Source organism: Periplaneta americana, chromosome 16 (assembly GCF_040183065.1).
Source record: "Periplaneta americana isolate PAMFEO1 chromosome 16, P.americana_PAMFEO1_priV1, whole genome shotgun sequence".
NCBI lineage: Eukaryota > Metazoa > Arthropoda > Insecta > Blattodea > Blattidae > Periplaneta > Periplaneta americana.
The window spans coordinates 123,172,837-123,193,168 of NC_091132.1; the positions used below are offsets into that span (position 1 = coordinate 123,172,837).

Below are 20,332 nucleotides of genomic sequence, written 5' to 3' on the forward strand. Positions count from 1 at the left end.
GAAGTGATTCGAGCAAACTTAAAACAACTTATTTCAGAAGGACTGTCTCTACTTTCAGAGATCGGGAAAACCGACTGTGTATTGTCTCAAAAAGAGGGTTGTGACAAGGGATTAGAGACTTCAAAGTACGCGTGACTTGTGCGTGCAAGCGACAACAGTAACGGGACCTGGAGACTTGCTTTTAATACTTCCCTCATCTCCTTTCTTTCGCTGGTAAACCCCGAAGTGACCTGAGCACTGGGAGTTGTACTGTTCAAACATCTTTGTTAAGTGACATAAAAGATGGAATCGGTAGGGGAGAAAAGTTTACGACTTCTTGGAAACATATGTATTGCTGGAGTATAAGATTCTCAGCAAATATTTGTATAAGGTGAATATATATTTTTAATTTGTATTTTAAATCATAAAAAATATATAAAATGTATAATAACGACGTACAAAGGCTAAAAAAGGCATTTAAGTTTAAAATAGGCAACGGGAACTAAAATAGGCAAAAAACCCAAAATAAAAATTGGGCCTATCGTCCCCAAATGTGTGGAAACGTGTTTATCTCTAATAGGTCTTTCATACACACACTAAGTTAAAAAAGCATTTTGCCTAACATCCGGGCTCTACTCATCAATATCGAGTCTCGGTGCACATACAACCAGTATTTACGTCAAGGACGCGAAGTAATACAACATTGTGTTACGTGTTTTCGCCTTTGTGAGCGCTGTTAGTCTCGCTTTCTCGATCGTTGTTCATCTCTAGTAGTTACGTACCTAGCTCACATGAATATATCATCAGTAGGGATCGGATTTTTATGTAATTACATACTATATTCCTTTCAACTTAACTGTATATAAATAACAAATCTTTGCGTATCTTGTAATTACCATTAATATATTAAAATTTGATACTACATATTTTTACATATTTACCCCACATTACATATTAAGGCTTGATATTACATAAATCTACATATTTAGGAGTTTTATTCATTTTTACTTCTCTAAAAGGAAAAAAAAAAAAAATTTGCTGGGGAAGTTTACAATTAAAAAGCCTTTTTACCTACCCAAGAACGGATGTATTTCGGGACGAAACATAACGTTCTTAGTTCCAGGAAATAATAGAGGCACTCACCCCATACCGCACACTGTAAATATGAGTGAACAAAAAGCAACCTTTTTCATACAACTACTTTGTATTGTAAAAATCACTCAGAAAGTAGCATTGTCTTCATGCGGTGGAGTGGGACGAGGACGACATGATTTGTCTCGAACTATAATTGTTCTGCATACATCTTAACTAGCCGTTCCCATGCAATTTGCAACCTTACCCACCCTCTTCCTAATCCTTCCAGGGAAAATCCGTGTCAATTCTGACATGAGCCGCAATAAAGTAACTGACTTTTGAAAAGAAGCAGGAATAAAGGAACAAACTGGAAAGATGTTGAAAGATTAAAATAAATAGCTTTCCAGGTTATTGTTTGACCTCTTTACTTTAAATTTAGTACACCTAGACTATAGGGAAATGGGATTATCCGAGCAATTAGAAAGTATGGTTCTCTGCTGGAATAATCCTACACTTCTGAATGAGACAGGAATGTCACTTTTCGAACAACAGTTTGTAAATGCCTATAGTTTGAGGTTTTAGTAGGTACTTTGTTTCTTACAGGGAGCAGGTAAAATGCATGTGTCCCACATCTTCTCTTATTTTCTCCTAATCCAGTAAAGCGAAACGGTGCTTGCAGTACTGTTGTGTCATTCATTTCACTCAGTTCTCTAGTTCTAGTATTTACAGTATACAGTGCAAGTGAGTATATCTACTGTTGTTAACTAACTAAAATGGCCCCTGTATCTTTAGCCCTAATGACAAAAATAAAATAGTGGATTGCGAAGGACGAAGCTTTTCACTACATATGGAAAAATAGTAATGTGTCAAGTGTGCGGTAAAAAAGTCGGGTGCTCTATGAAATCACTACTGGAGTGTCTTACCTATCCTATAACTGCCAGATATTGATATTAAATATTTTTATGATTTTACATATTTAGGTACATATTCAGCTTATTTTTCTTACATAAATATGTACATATTTCACATCTTGATATTACATAAAAATCCGGTCCCTAATCATCAGTACCGAGACTTTCTGCGAAAATGAGGAGACCTATGTAATATCTAGACCGTTTTTCTCCCAAACCTCCCTTTTGGTTTGTCTATACCCCATTATCTCCTGGCGTAGTAGCTTCATGGGTAATGCCCTGTTGGTGTCACTTGTGGGGACCAGATCTGTATTCGGACAGTTAACGACTTTATGGTAAATCCTTCTAGGTGGAAGAAGACAATGTACAGTATACATCGGTTTTTAATGAAATTACCATAATAAACACAGCGGTTTAAGCGAAACTTTGACGCTACGTAGAAGTCACGGTAGTGGGTTCAAATTTTGTGTAGGACATGATTGTTGTCCTTGCTAATGAGATCCGGTTCCCAACACTTTATCAGAGTAGGACTGTGTGTCCATCTAGTCTAGAGTGAAGTCTGAGAGCTAAGAACGTTATCTTCCAATTAGAGCAGTGGTGGGCAACCCACAAGACAGGATTTAAATGGCAACTACATACTGTGGGAGGGGTTGCACTATACAGTGCAGTGACGGATTTACAGACAGTTGCGCCACAACACTCCTACCTAACATATGTAATTAGAAGAGTTCATTCACGTGATACTTAATTAATCATTTTTCAAAGCAATTTCTTGGAAATTGGGATTTATTTGTGCATGCTATTTTCAGTTGCGCAAGGAGATGAGCATCGCTTAAGCGGAAACTGTGGCTGGACTTTATAATTTTCATTTTAGAAAACAGCTGTTCGCACTGGTAGGTTGATGAATACATACCGTCATTCCCCATAACTATGCTTCTGGAAAACAACTATGGTTCACGATACAAGCATTCAAAGATCATTGTAGAAGTAACATACACCGTTCATAGATAGTTGCAGTGACTTGACTTCAAACTATAGTACAGCAAGAATATAGATAAACGAGGTACTACGTTATGGAGTACAAAATTTGAGTAGTTGTATCGTGGACAATAGTTATGTTCCAGGACCATAGTTATGAGAAATGACGGTACTCATTATTTTTCAAGCAAACTGTCTAAGCAGTGGATATGTAGTACTGGACATTTTTTTTTTTTAATTTTAGCCTCCAGTAGACCTTTTACATTCTGCTTTCAAGAAGCCATCATTCTGCAAATCCAGTACCTCTAACTGCAATTCTGGGATAACATTTTCAATTTAAACATGAAAAGGAGTGGAAAAAATATTGAAATCTTTCTCCATCCTTTGAAAATCACTGAATCTGTGTTCTTTGAACTCGTATAACAGGTGATCTATTCTAAGAATGTACATATTTAAGTTCGAGTCCTGAATATTTGTAACTTACCCTAAACATGAGAAATGAAGGAACCGCCTTTCTTGTAAGTGTGATATCCTCTCGATTCATATGATTCTGCGAAAGACATTGTATCACTAATGAAGCTCCGAAGTACAGTAGTCCAGTATAATCCGCCACGTACACGCGTAATATTTTCATGGAGTGGGGGAAGGGGAAAGTAGGGGTAAGATTGATGCTTCGCTGAGGTCTGACGTCACTGCCCACCATTGAATTATAGTAAGACTCAAATGGGTAAATACGTAAATATTTCCCCTCTGGCGCATGGGAGACATGGAAGTAGAGAATGATGTGGTGTGGTGGGCACGACGCTCCGACCGCCTTTTTTATCCCCTGATGAAACCTGGCACTCAGTTGGACACAAGGATGGAAGTTCGGAAACTAGAAAAATCTGCCTATAAAAATTGTTTCCCCCCCCCCTAATTACTTGCATGAGGTAACATAGCTTTGCGTAGTTAGCTGCGTCTATTGCAAATTCGACACAAGGTGGTGTGGATTTAATTTAAATATTTCTGAATTCCAGAGCGAACCCTAGCACTACGTCAGCCGTGGCGAAAGTGTAACTCACGAGCACATTGTGGTTCGTAATGATTGCTGTGCATGTCTCCTGCTTCCCCAACCGCCAACCTCTCACTCACTGGAGTCAAACTCCGTTCCATTTGTATTTGTCTCTGACCTGCGAGTGGTGTATCGTCGCAATGTCTCTCTCGAAACCATGTACCGCTAAAAAACGAAAGTTTCAAGTAGGATGGGAGGACGCATTTTTTTGCTGCCAAAATGGTGAGAATATTAAATGTATGATTTGTTCACAAGTATTACGAGGAAAACGGTTGTATAACATAAAACGACATTATACTACATGTTACTCATGAAACATTAACAGGTTAAGTGTTATTATTATTATTATTATTATTATTTCGATCCTTTTTCAGCAGATGTACGAATAATGCGGTTAGGTCTTCAATTTAAACTCACAGATTTACAATGTAATGTTACAATGAAAGCTAGATGTCAGGACTTGACAAATGTTGAACTTTTCAAATCTTTGCCAAAAAATAAATATCCGAAGCTTCGTTCTTTCGCTTGTTCTTTTGAAGCATGTTCGCTACAACTTACGTTTGCGAAAAATTATTTTCAACAATGAAATAGTAAAAACCTAATTTAGATTACGACTGGTAGACAAATATCTTCGTGATCAACTACGACTGACAATAAGTGACATAATTCCTGATTTTGAAACTCTGTCGCAGAGACATTCTGAAGACAGTTAATTTTAGGTTGTGATAATGTGTCCTATGTTTTCTTGTTCATTTCTTTCTTCGTTACACGTACGAAACATTAGTTTGTAGCCTTGTACTGTAAAAAATTATATTTAAGTGCTTGACGTAAGGAAAATGAAAATCCGTTAAGCCAGACAGTTGCTTCACTTTCCTTTCGGGTGTCCGCCTTCTTCCACAGGTGCTATGCACGTTGCAGGTTACACAGTGGCTCGGCGCACGATCACATTTTCGCCACGGCTGCACTACGTCCATCTGACGCTGACCCCCAGCTAGGCGCATTCCCGTCCACAACGGCTGATTACGCTAAGGTTTGCTAAGTATTCAATTTTCAAGCAGGCAACCCTGCTGGTCCCTAAACCAGCTCCTACCTTGCGTCGCCAGCCAGCTATCAGGGAATGTTATTGTATGATAAAGGAATGGCGTTTGAACAGACTGATGTTGATGCCTAACGTGGGGAAACGGAAGAACTCTGAGGAAAACCTTAACTTCGACATTGTACGCCACGAGAGTCATTATACCCCAGGCCTGATCGAGAATTAGCCAGAACGCCTGCGTGATAGGCCGAAGGTCTAGATCATCGTAGGGACGGAAGTTATATATTATTTTTTAGTTGGGTGACTGGCTCAAGGTCACTAATTTTGAAGCCAGTGATTATTGCTGTAGAGTTCATAATGCGGTAATTACAAGCGACACTGTCTATTATGATGACTGAAGATTTCTGAATAAGTATAAGAAATATGTTTTAGAACTAGAGATGAACAAAACTAACTGCCGCTCTCGCTCGCTGTGTTCGTTGCATTTGTCTTTCGAGTCTCGACTCGTCATTCTCGTGCGCTTCGAGTCCCGCGCATCATTCTCGAAATAGCATTTGGTCGACGTGGAAAGATTTCGTAACTTTGAATAACATACATCATTGAAATAAATAACATTATAAATGTTTAAATGAGACAAAAAGACAAAACAGAACAGTATCTTAGTTATCAAAATGTTCTGGTTCTATTATAATATAAATAAATAAATCAGTAAATAAATAACTAATTAAGTAAATAAATAAATAACTAAATAAGTAAATAAATAAATAAATAACTAAATAAATAAATAATTAAGTAAATGAATAAATAAATCAGTAAATAAATGACTAAATAAGTAAATAAATACATAAGTAAATGAATAAGTAAATAAATACCAATGAATGAAGTGAGTGAGTGAGTGAGCGAGTGAGAAAATAAATAAATACATAAATAAGCAAAATGTGGGTAGTCATTACGACTGGAAATAATACCAGTACTACCTCGAAAGGATTTAACTTCAAGTCTAGCGTCTTCGTTATGAGCTATCGCAACGTCAGTGTCATCTGTCTCATTGAGTGACACAGTACCTTAAGAAAGAAGAGAGCAACACATTTCTCTAAGATATATTATATATTATTATATTATCTATGTTTATATACCAAATAGAAAAAAAATTCTCAAATAAATTTGCATTTGTAAGAAATATAAGACATATCATTAATATCTTTTTACTTGAGGTTGCACACTTGATCTTAAACATATGAAAAACAAATTCCTAGCCTTTTAATAAGTTAAGGGCCTAGTAATTAAATAAAGACTGGGGAACGGATTATTATACACTGAAAGGTAGAGATGTTTCAAGTAGGCTACTTGATTGTTTATACATACTATATAACAGTTGCCAAGGTAGATAAAAGTTCAGTCAGGTATAAACAACTGTGGCGATTCAAGGCTGCTTAACGTTCGGAACTTCGGAAGTCATCAAATCGAGTCTCGGAACACTTACAGCCAGTCTTTCGTCAAGGACGCGACACAATACAAGACTGTCGTGCGGGTTTTCTGCTTTGCTGGCGCTATTAGTCTCGCTTTCTCGTTCGTTGTTCATCTCTATTTAGAACCATCCTTCAAATAATTCAAAATTTATAGCTCCGTGATAATCAACCGGAACATCAATAATTTTCCGAGGTATTATAAACAGTGTGCTCTCTATGGAATCACTTTATATTCAGCAAATCAGGGTATTTTTATATAACGTGTTTTAAAAAGGTCTAATATTTTAGGAGATGGTAAAATTGATCAAAACAAGTAAAATTGAGTCTAATAAACAGTTGTCCTGAAATTAATATCTTCCGAGATATTTGAACTTAGGATCCGTTCACACGGTACGGAAATTTCTCAAAACGGACATTTATTGTACTCGATTTCGTGCGGATACACGGTTCGATTTTTTACCTATATAACTTAAATTTCATTATGTACGGCAAAACAATCCAACCGTGTGTACATAGTTGTTCGAAAGAAATCCATTTGATTAAAAGCCCACTTCGAAACATTTCTGTACCGTGTGAATGAGACATAACACATCCTTCTACGGAACCACACAATCATTCATTGGTCTCGGACGTGCTAACAGGTGTTGAAGGCACGTTCCTGTAGCGCAGTGGTCGTCAACTCGATGCCCTGTGACGTCATCTCAGGCAGCTCTGAAGCCCGCTGCGCTTGTGTTTCGCTGCCGCAGGCACAGCGGAGGCTTGCGATGGTGGCTGCTTTTTCGTGATAATAAATGTTTAAGTAATTGATTAACTAACGGACTTACTCGTGTTAATTATATAAGTTTGTGCGGCTTACAGCTGTTTCGGTGCTTCATCACACCATCCTCAGAGCCTACTAGATCTCGGCGTCATCTCGAACTTCTCTGTCTGTTATGTAGGTGCGTTTGATTGTTGAAAGGTGTTGAAAAGAGGAGTCAAATAGAGTGTGTGTGTGTGTGTGTGTGTGTGTGTGTGTGTGTGTGTGTGTGTGTACTGAAATTGATCTGTGTATTGAGAATTTGATCCGATGTCATTGTATGTATGGTTCCTGTACTGTTATATGGGTGTCAGACATGGTCTCTCACTGCCAAACTTCGTAAAAGTCTCCAAATATGCCAAAGAAAGATGCTGAGAAGGACACTAAGCTTATCACTGAGGGACAGAGTTCCAAACGAAGTGCTACAAAAGATGTCAGCTATTAAATATCCAGCACTGCAAGCCACCAACACCAAATGGAAGTGGGGAGGCCATGTAGCACGACTTAGAGACGGAAGATGGACGCAGAAAGTCACACTATGGGATCCCCGCATTGGAAAGAGATCACCCGGAAGACCAAGAAGAAGATGGGCCGACCTCTTCAGTGAACGAGTAGGAAGCATTGGTCAAGCAGAGCAAGACATGGGAAGACTGGAAAAACCTAAGAAGACAAGTGAACAGCGACTAAAACCAGTGCGACAGAAACAAGCGAACATTACCAAACAGTGCAGAATGTGAACCAAGTGAACAATTCCAAGGTTATAAACATCTCTTACGCGGAGTAGCTCACCGCGTGAGACAAATAGAGTTTTCCCTCTATAGGAGGAGGCCTTTGCCCTTAACGTGACATTTTTTAGGCTAATCATTTCATGTATGGTTAGCATTGGTTACGTGATCGGCGTATGTAGATGTATTGTGTTCTCTGGTTATTGCTTTAATGTGTTCTTTGTAGCGTGTTTGGAATGATCTGCCTGTCTGTCCTATGTAGAACTTGTCGCAACTATTACATGTGAGTTTGTATACACCTGTGTGGTCGTATTTATTTGTTTGTGTTTTTTGTGTGTTGAGATGTCTTTGTAGTGTGTTTTCTGTTCTGTATGCTATGTTGTATTTCTGATTTCTGAATGAAGATGCGATCTTATGTGCGCTTTTGTTTTCATATGTTAGTATGATGTATTTCTTGTGTTCTTGTGTTTGTGCTGTGTTTTGCGTGTTTTTGTGTTTGTTAAGTCTTTCTTATGATGTTGTCTATTATGTTTGGATTGTAACCGTTTTCTTGTGCTATGTATTTGACTGTGTGATGAAGCACCGAAACAGCTGTAAGCCGCACAAATGTACATAATTAACACGAAAAAGACCGCTAGTTAATCAATTACTTATATTTAAGTGTTAAAAGTGTGTACGCAAGATTCAAAATGGAATAAATTATTCTCATACTGATCAAATTAAACTTAAAGTAATGTAAATGCCTAATACTGGTATTTACATTTATGAAAGCAATTGGTTGACAAGTTAGGGATGAAATGAAAGCTGGATGAAACTAAATACTATACTGCATTTTAAATTTCTACTTTTTCTTTTCATTTTGTTAATGCATGACCAGTAGTAAAAATGTTTCCAGATCTTCTGTAAAGCTAATTTTACGAGATTTTTTGGCCTCTTTATTGCGTACTGATTGCTCAATATTATGCACTATGATCTGGGCAGTGCATGAACTGAGAAAATGTTGTAGATTGTAGTCATAGGAATTAGCTAGTTCTGTGGTGGGATTTACTTATTTTCATTAAAGAAAACAATGTTCGTATATGTATGTGGATCCGAACATGCACAGTCTGTCGAAAGCTGCTGATGAAGCCTGAGAAATCTGACTAATGGAAAATGTGAATAAAAATCACACAGACATTTTCCTGCTTTTATATAGTACGTATATCACCTTCAGTTCATTATCACACTATCAGTCTGTGCTGCTGCTTAGCTTCAGCTAAAAATGACAATCTATATCCACAGTAGATGGATCTATGATAGAGATAGGGAAAAATAACTTAACAGTACTTTGGAAACAGTTCCGAGAAAATAATAGTTCCAGAAAAATAACTATAGGTCGGAACACTCTGTTCCAAAATAACAGTAGGAGTTTCTGACAATCTTTCTCATAGGAATTTGAGTACTGTGTAACGTACCGTACAACTATCTTGTCTGGAACACTCCATATACTCTCTCTGAGACCATAACAGTTCCAGCCTAAATGTTCTCCTTGGGTGTACAATAGTTCCTTCAGAATTGAGTATACTGGAAGGAGAGCGAAATTTTTTACTACAATGAATTTGCAGGGCGCGTTTGAATATTAAATAATCAATCTGATTGGCGAATCAGCTTCAGTTACATTGTTTGCTATTAATATAGCAATAAGAATGAAAAGAAAATCAAATTGTGAGATTGTGCCTATTATTATTACTATTATTATTATTATTATTATTATTATTATTATTATTATTATTATTATTTCAACGTCACTGTTTTACTAAATAAAATGAAAAAAACAATACACAAATTTATATACCGCACTATATTGTGTTATAAAATTTGTATATTGTAATATATCTGCCTTCTGAAGGATACACTGGAAGGAATGGTGAACGGGAGAAGAGCTTGTGGCAGAAGAAAATATCAGATGATAGACGACATAAAGATATTATATGGATCATATGCGGAGACTAAAAGGAGGACAGAAAATAGAAAACTGGAGAATGCTGGATTTGCAGTGAAATACCTGCCCTTGGACTGAACACTATGAATGAATGACTACGGTAACAACAGTGCCAATGTAGTCCAACTAATCTCAATGTTTATTACAAAAAATTAAGAAGCTTTAATAGAGACTAATATCACGTAGTAGTAATTATACCTTATTTAACAGGAGGAATGATCAAATTTTGCGATATTTTATGGTTTGTATAAATTACTGTTACACTTGACTATAACAGCTGTCGTGGTTCGAATTGCATTATGGTCTAAGATTTTTTTAAAACGGAACTAGTTCCGAAACAATATAAAATTTTGGTGATTATTACGTTATGTCAGACGCTTTCTGTTATTTCTGAACTGTTCTTTGAAACTAGTACTTTCTTGGAAACGAAACTCTTGGAAAAGTTCCAGAAAAAGAACGATTTTTCCCAACGCTAGACTATGAAAATCTTGAAATCTGACATCATACGTTCAAGTCTTGAAACTGTGAATGAAATTCCTGACGACTGTTGAGACATGGCCTACTACTTCTATTCCACATTGCAGCTAGCTTCTGCCAAGAGCCGCTACTGAACGGGAGGTAGGGTTGTATAACGCCGAGCACGAGGTAATGCACGCTTGCCTCGCACGGAAGCAGTACTGAGCGCCCATGCCCTTTTTCAGTCGAGTTGACGATCACTGCTGTAGCGTTTAAACGTCTTCAATGGGTGTTGCTTACACTAAGGCTTTTAAGTTTCCCCTTACCAAAAGTCGAAGGAATTAAGATCTGGGGCCTAGCAGGTCATGGTACAGGACCTCCCTGTCCAATCCATCTATGATTAGATACCCGTGTTTATGTTGACTCTGTTATGGAAATGGACTGGTGTTCCGTCATGCGTAAACCACATTTGTAGGCTTCTACGACATGGAACTTCCTCCATTAAGATGTGCAATTGGTTTGTTAAGGAACGCCGATACTAAGAACCAAGTTAATCTTTGAGATAGAATGTGTGGTCCTATTAACCCAGGGCAGGGCACATTACATGATTCTGAGAAATGAGCTCTGTGTGCTTTAAAGAGCGGTTCTTCCGAGCGCTGTGACCTATGCATACTGTACGTCTTTCAGTGTCGATGCAGTGGTGACTCTGCAGTATAATGGCGAACTTTGAAGACAGAGCTTCCGCTCATACACTAAAGCGGTCCGCTACTCCCAATGCTTTTAATGTATCATGGGAGGAGGAGTTCTTTTTGCTTGAGAGCAGTGGATTAGGAAAGTGTTTAATTTGTCATAAAACACTCCAACTGATTAGGAAGAGTATCTATTTGATATTTATATTGCATTATAAGTTATTATACATTTAGTAATACATAATTTTAAATTATACAAGTATTAAGTTATAGTATAGTATATTACAATTTATGATATATCATAATATCATGTATCATACATATATCCTATCATATATCATATCATATCATATCATATCATATCATATCATATCATATCATATCATATCATGTCATATCATATCATATCATATCATATCATATATCATATCATATCATATCATATCATATCATATCATATCATATCATATCATATATCATATCATATTATGTAAAGTTACATATATTATATAATATTATATTATATTATATTATATTATATTATATTGTTGTAATCCTTTGTTACTTACTTACTGGCTTTTAAGGAACCCGGAGATTCATTGCCGCCCTCACATAAGCCCGCCATTGGTTCTTATCCTGAGCAAGATTAATCCAGTCTCTACCATCACATCCCACATACCTCAAATCCATTTTAATATTATCCTCCCATCTACGTCTCGGCCTCCCCAAAGGTCCTTTCACCTCTGGCCTCCCAACTAACACTCCATATGCATTTCTGGATTCGCCCATACGTGCTATATGCCCTGCCCATCTCAAACGTCTGGATTTAATGTTCCTAATTATGTCAGGTGAAGAATACAATGCTTGCAGTTCTGTGTTGTGTAACTTTCTCCATTCTCCTGTAACTTCATTCCTCTTAGCCCCAAATATTTTCCTAAGAACCTTATTCTCAGAAACCCTCAATCTCTGTTCCTTTCTCAAAGTGAGAGTCCAAGTTTCACAGCCATACAAAACAACCGGTAATATAACTGTTTTATAAATTCTAACTTTCAGATTTTTTGTTACATATGTTTATATTATTAATACTCTACCATTATGTATGATTGTCATCCTTTATGTTTATATTATTGATAGTCTACCATTATGTAATTGTTAAAGCACTGTGAGTATGTGTTATGTAAATAAGCCTAATGATTTGTGTGTGTGCATAGAGCGAAGTTTATTTCATTAAATTAATAAGGGTGTTATAAAGTCTGTACTGTACAATGGATTGATGTAATATCCCTATAAACTATTATGTACTGACAGACTGAATGACTAGAACAACCGTGGCTCTTGTTATATTAATGAAGGGAAGGTAGCTGTAATGTGAGTCCGCCACTGTGTGAGCGTTCTGCTCCGGCTTGCCTTGCGGAGCGAGAGCAGCTCTGGTCGGCTAAACGGAGCCGCTCTCATGCCCGGCCCTGTATTAACCTGTCACCAGCACACGAATTTTAAAGCACGTTTTTCGTAAAAACTATTAATTTTAAGACTTATGTTTATTGGACTTTTTTTTCCTTGTAATCAAATACGTTGTAATTGGTTGTAGTACGTAGCCCTACTACCAACCCTAAGAATAATAGCTCCTTTTTTTAAACTCTCTGTATATGGGCCAGAAATTGAATTATTTAAAGAGCCTATGAGGAGAAGAATACCTCTAGGAAAGTCGAAACTTAGATGGAAGGATAATATTAAAATGAATTTGAGGGAGGTGGGATATGATGCTAAGGACTGGATTAATCTCGCTCAGGAAAGGGACCTATCCCGATGGAGGACTTATGTGAGGACAGCAATGAACCTCCGGGTTCTCTAAAAGCCATTTGTAAGTTAAGTAAATAGTTGCATAAAACATTTCATCATCACCATGTGAATCATAAGGCTACCGGTACTTTCTAAACTCATAATGTTATAAGAACAGATATTTTAATGAAAGTGTAATAATATTGCAATATATTACTAGTATTTAATTATTAGGGAAAATAAGGGAATTTTACTGGAAGCAAGTAAAGAGATAGGTTTGGAAGTAAATCCCGAAAAGACAAGTATATGATAATGTCTCGTGACGAGAATATTGTACGAAATGGAAAAAAAAAAAAAAAATTGGAAATTTATCTTTTGAAGAGGTTGAGAAGTTCAAATATCTTTGAGCAACAGTAACAAATATAAATGATACTCGGGAGGAAATTAAACACAGAATAAATATGGGAAATGCCTGTTATTATTCGGTTGAAAAGCTTTTATCATCCAATCTGCTGTCAAAAAATTTGAAAGTTAGAATTTATAAAACAGTTATATTACCGGTTGTTCTATATGGTTGTGAAACTTGAACTCTCACTTTGAGAGAGGAACATAGGTTAAGGGTGTTTGAGAATAAGGTGCTTAGGAAAATATTTGGAGCTAAGAGGGATGACCTGACATAATTAGGAACATTAAATCCAGACGTTTGAGATGGACAGGGCATGTAGCACGTATGGGCGAATCCAGAAATGCATATAGAGTGTTAATTGGGAGGCCGGCTGGAAAAAGATCTTTAGGGAGGCCGAGACGTAGATGGGAAGATAATATTAAAATGAATTTGAGGGAGGTGGGATATGATGATAGAGAATGGATTAATCTTGCTCAGGATAGGGACCAATGGCGGGCTTATGTGAAAGCGGCAATGAACCTCCGGGTTTCTTAAAAGCCAGTAAGTAAGTAAGTAGCCTACTTCATCTTTCCGCATAAATTCCTAAATGGAAGATTTAAAATTAAAAAAATCCTAGGACATAGGTTCAAAGAACCTAACTTAATTTTTTATAACCTAAAATCCGTTACTTGGATGCATAAACGTTATTTCAAGGATAATAATGAGTCAAAGTATTTAAATTCAATATTTAACGATTGGAACTAACACTATCTCTAATCTCTGAGGTTCATACACAAAATTTATTTTGAAAACTGTGAAGCACTAAGGGCAAACATTTTTGAGCACTTAATTCGATAGTGTAGGGGAGAAGTGGGTACAGTAAGACAGGGAGAACAGTGAGACATTTTTTTTAGATGATAAATTTTGATGTTGAGATGTTGGTAACAGTGGAGTTGTATGTTGCATGAGTAAAGTAACAATATTTTTATACTCGATTTGATTCTAGTTATAAAGGTGAGTGATGAAAAAATAATTCGTAATTTTTCATCTAGAAGTAAAATTTTGGCTTGTGTTAAATGAAGGTTATATTGGATATACAAATGAGATATAAATATGAATGTTTTGTTACCTAATACTATGATATTTGAGATTATGTTTGGCAAGGTTTCATCTTTCTTGTCTTAAGTTTGAAGTGATGGCGTCATTTTTAAATGAACTATGAGTAAAGGGAACAGTGAGACATGCCATTGAAGGGTACACTGAGACGTCTCACTGTTCCCATGTACCAATGATTTGCAAAAATAAACTGTAATTATATTACATTTACCAGTAACTAACATTAAAAATGAACATACTAGTAACTAATTTCGGAACTGTAGCTTCAAATAATGGATACATTACATTTTAATGGTTTCATAAATAAAAAATTATTCACAAAATTTAAGAAAATGTTAAAAAATAATAAAGAATTACATTATTAAATTCTTATAATTATAAGCTTTGCTGTCACCAAAAATTCATTTCATTTTTTCGCAAAAGTTTGGAATGCCATGGAAAATTCACTTTTCCAAATGTTCCAGATGTTTCAATGGTTTCGAAGTCAGACATCAAAATGATTCTAAATAAGCCTGCAGAACATGTTAAGATAAAGAGACAGGAAGTTTTTGTTTTCTTTTGAATTAAATGTAAATCATGGGAACAGTGAGACATTTGCATTTTTTTGACAAACACGTAGCCTATTGCATATTATGTCCTTTATCTATTAACATTTTTGTTTATATATTATTATACTCCATGTCTTAATGTCTATTTCTATTGCACTTGATTTTAAAAATATTTGAATTATCACTTGCATACATATGTCTTAATATTTTGTGTCTCACTGTACTCACCACTCCCCTACCTGGGAATGTTCTGCGAAATGTTTTAAAATATTGTAATTGATTATTTATTTTAAGGCTGTAGTAAAAATTCCTGACTATACATTACGTTGCCTTACCTTTAGCTGATGTCGGGGACGAAGTCGTTCCTCGGCCTGTAGGTCCACTCTGTTGAACTGCCGAAGAAGGACTGGAGTCATCGTAACTCTGGGAAACGTTGCATACTTCCTGCACCTATGTTTTTTTACCTCCTGGTGAATAATAAAAATAAAATACACTCCATCGTTTACACTCGCATGGTTCATAAACCTAAGATATAATTATGCGCACATCTTTTCCAAAGCCCGCAATTTCAAATATTGCCAATAGACGTCACATTATAATGACAATCGAACTGGCTTCATCGCATGTGATCTCCAGCGAAACAGAACAGTTGTGCCTCAATAACGCACCTGCTATATAACTGTGATTCTCAAGCTCGCTCAAGGCCGTGCACGCAACATTTTTTGCAGTTGAGAGGATGAAGAAGAAAAAAGCACTGAAGAGGCGCTCATCCTTAGCGTGGCGTAATTATGGCACTGAATAATTAGAGGATTGATTAGACCGGTTTTATTGTCACATTTGCTACTTCCTTATTAGCACAATAAATCTTTTTGAATGAACTGTGCAATCGCAACGAACAAACGCGGTTGAATTGCAAACAAGGATGAACAATGTCGTCTCACAGGGAAGTAATTAATTGTTTACAGTCAGCGTAATGCAAGGCCATGGCATGATATCACACAGGACAAGAACAAGATAATTAAATACACATAATTCCTATAGAATTAAGGTAGTAGTTTACTGATTGGGTGCCACTACAGACTAACACTGCGACCAATCAGATCTATTGTGCTTTCCTGTCAGGTAAGTAGTAATCCCAACACACTTCCCTTTATATCCACACAACTCATCCCCATTTAAGTTGTGTGGATATAAAGGGAATAATTGTGACGGTGTCGTGTATGGTTCCTGGGGTAGCTCAGTCGGTAGAGCATTCGCCCGCTAAGCGAAGGGTCCCGGGACCGATACCTGGCCCCGGAACAGTTTTTCCCTTGAAATTATTCAAGCCTGCTTCACAGGAAGCTTCTACCTGAAAGTCAGCTTTGCATATCAATTCACTGTTTGCCGAAAAGTTTTGATTTCAGGAAACATTGTACGTGAGTTTGAGATTTTGAATGTTTTTGCTGTGCGCTACACAAGTGATTTAAGTCAGTAAATCCATACTTACTCCAAACCTCATTTTTGTTAGAAAACAATAAGCACGGCCAGCAAAATAACCTGTTTGAAATTTCACAATCTTCTAACCATTATACATTCATATTGTGAAATAGAAAAAGGCTAGTGTATTGTCCCCTTTTTGTTTTTATTGTTGTACTAAATTCGGAAGTGGCGGAGAAGGTCTACCCTTATTCACTATATGTAATTATTTCTCTTCTAGTGTACGAGAAGAGAATGATTTTTGCAAAAGATATTTTACAGTATACATTTGCAAGTGCTATTATCATTAAATAAGTAATTTAAATTGTTCACTTGCGCTGGCACACAACTATGAACCCTAATAAAACCTAAACACAGTAAATTCACTCACACAAGCAGTAAATACACACGTCAAACATAATATTTTATAAGGCTACAATTGACAAGTTGAGCTACCTGTATACAGGACGACATGCGAGCTTGAGAGACGCGAGTATTCCCACCACTCCACCGTGCGCGCGCAGATAATTATAGCAGTAATTCTCAACCGAGGATGTTCTCTTGTACGGGCTGGACAACCAGACCATACCTCTTTTCACTTCGTCAGGCAGAGCGTATGTTATAAAACGAAAGCCGTTCTGGGGATTGTGTGCACATTCAACCAGCCGGCATTTAAAATATTTAAAAGGTAATAAATTAAAATTAGTCTCGAACTATATACGTCAACTTCCAATGAGATTAAAACGCATTTAAATTGTGATAGATTAAAATGATTGTTTCATTACCGAATTTACAGGGTCTCCAGCGCACACCTTGAACATCCGCAATATACGCCCCAGGAAGCTATAGAGCTGACATTTTTACAACACATGGGCACATACAGTATCTTTTGTTTATGATGTAACAGTAGTTGCTTTGTTAATTCATTTCCTTACAAACATTTTTCATGCGAATATTTTCAAAATGTTCAATACCCTGTAGTCACTATTATGTATTTACGATACATTAGATTTACGAAAACATTCTGTAAGGCTACTAAGTAAACATAGCTTAAAATTTCACTTTTCTGTAAAAAAGTTAAGAAATTATTCCTTTTGAATAAAAAAGCAAACTTGTGAAAAATGAGCATTAAAAGTAAAACTTACATTCTTATAATGCACTTATAGTTCTCAGACAAATCTAAAAATTAACATGGATACAAATCAAGATTTCAGGTACAACTCCCTGTAAAGTTGATTTGAATAATTTCGAGGGAAAAATTGTTCCGGAGCCGGGTATCGAACCCGGGACCTTTGGTTTAACGTACCAACGCTCTACCACTGAGCTACTCGGGAACTCTAACCGACACCGATCCAATTTTTCCCTCTATATCCACAGACCTCTAAGTGGGCTGACAACCGTCAAGCAACCAACTTCGAGTGCACACTAATTCCGTGTGACTTAAATTGTGGTTTTCTGTTAACGAACAGTAACCTGTATTATGCAAATCAAGATTTCAGATACAACTCCCTGTAAAGTTGATTTGAATAATTTCGTTAAACCAAAGGTTCCGGGTTCGATACCCGGCTCCGGAACAATTTTTCCCTCGAAATTATTCAAATCAACTTTACAGGGAGTTGTACCTGAAATCTTGATTTGCATAATACACGTTACTGTTCGTTAACAGAAACCCACAATTTAAGTCACACGGAGTTAGTGTGCACTCGAAGTTGGTTGCTTGACGGTTGTCAGCCCACTTTGAGGTCTGTGGATATAGAGGGAAAAATTGGATCGGTGTCGGTTAGAGTTCCCGAGTAGCTCAGTGGTAGAGCGTTGGTACGTTAAACCAAAGGTCCCGGGTTCGATACCCGGCTCCGGAACAATTTTTCCCTCGAAATTATTCAACATGGATACAGTTTTAATAAGTTCTCTTCCCTTTATCTATTGAATCAGTGCTGGCCATCCCTGTATATAGCTCGACCAAGCGGTATATACCACCTCTTTTGTCTGTCTCTTTCCTTTCCGCTGTAAAGCGCTCAGGGTCTCCTGAGCTCTAAAGCGGGCACTTGCGCCTCTGGGCATCAGTTGACATGACTGCTGTAGGCACTTAAGGACGAAATTTCGTCTCGTCTTGCCGAAAGACCTTGGTAGACCTACATCCAAAACTACCTTTGAAGCCTTGTTTGGGAAAGATCAGCTTACTCTGCCGACCCTGAAGCTTTGCCATTTCGTCATTGGTGCTATATTTAATATCTTTGCACAGAGTGAACACAAAGTATTTCTGTGATTATGAAAAGTTGTAACTTAAGAACCATTTTAGATAGAAGAATTAAAGTTGCGGCATTAGCCTATGTTATCCGATTCATAGAGTTTTCTGTCCTTATATGTAGCACTGTAGTGTAGTATAGTTCATTGTCAAAATGGCGTCAATGCAGGAAAAAGCGCAGTACCTTTTCTGATATCACGACCTCCACCATATGTGAAGACCCTCAAAGGAGCTACTGGCGTAGTAGTAATAGTAGTGGTAGTGGTAGTGGTAGTTTATTCACCATAAAGATATTTACAGATCATGACTTCGTCAATCTTATTTCTAGGTCTTAATCTAGTTTCTGATTATACTATAGGCATATTTATGAATTTGTAACATTGTTATTGCAGGACATCTGCCGACACGATTTAAGAAGAATTGCATCGAAGATAGTATAATAATAATAATAATAATAATAATAATAATAATAATAATAATAATAATAATAATAGAAATGTTCTTAATAGCAATAACGACTTATATGCCTTCACAATTACATATTAGTACTTTATGCAAGGTCTAAAGACATAAATTCCTCTACAGTATATGGCATATGATGCAGCAGCAACCATTGACTATGCTTTTAAACTTCTTTTGTTTACTACTTATTATGGAGCTTGGAATTTTATTATACATGTTTATGCCTCTATGTAAAATACTTTTGTGCGAGATCGTGCGTATTTGCTTGCTTTCCGCACAAAACCAATACGCGGTAAGTGTGAAATACCACATTCAGTATTCCCAACGTAACACACATAACAATTTCCCTCTTCTTACCGCTTAAGCGCCATATTCATTTTACTGCTTTAGGCTTTTAACATAATATTTTTAGAGACGTTTAACATAGTAACAATTATAAAATGGAAACTTACCACTGCAGTTTCACCTAAATTGCACTGTTAATTATTGTTTTTAAATATTTGTAAAAATTAAGTAAACTCTACAACACCACAAAAGTTACTGCATTTGTAATGCAAGTAACATTAAGGAAGCCGTGAAAAAATCAACAAGATTCCAGATGCCGATGTTATTACTGCAATATGTTATATAAATAATATTGTTAAAATATTAAAATGAAAAATAAATCATTACATAACCTTACCGTTTGTTTTAAGTTCGCATTTATAGACTGGGGGGGGGGGGAAAGACAGACGTATATCACGGCTTGCTGGAATATAGTAAACACAGAAAACATTTTATAGCAACAATGTTGAAGATAGATATTTTAGTTTTTAAAAGTTGCCGTCATTGAACAGAAACCAAGATGGAAATTTCATTGCAACTAATTATAAATTCCTCTTTCAGGTATGTAATAAACGATCTTCGCACAAAATAATGTACGATACACGAGCGGTATGTTTGTTTTCATGTTCTCGGAAATTAAAAAAGCTCAACTACGTTTCGCTTTTTCAATCTTTTCCTCGAACATGAAAACATCAACATACCGCTCTTGTAACGCATATTACTATTAAGGCTTGTGGTAATTCTATGAGTGGACAGATGGATATGACTTGATGTTCTTGTTTGATACATGTGGTAGGCTGAATTCAATTTGAATTTTTCTTTGTTTCTATGAATGAAAGACACTGTTTCTAGAATGTATATACAAGGCACTGG

At 36.5% G+C, this 20,332-nt stretch overlaps 1 protein-coding gene across 1 annotated transcript in view; it reads right to left on the reverse strand.

Annotated features, from left to right (window-relative positions):
• LOC138691196 (aminopeptidase N-like) overlaps positions 1-15,755 on the reverse strand; it is a 98,044-nt gene extending 82,289 nt beyond the window's left edge. Inside the window, exon 1 of the mRNA XM_069812982.1 lies at positions 15,309-15,755. The gene's annotated coding sequence lies outside the window, so the exon portion shown is untranslated. The remainder of the gene's footprint in view (positions 1-15,308) is intronic.
• Between the last annotated feature and the right edge of the window lie 4,577 nt (positions 15,756-20,332).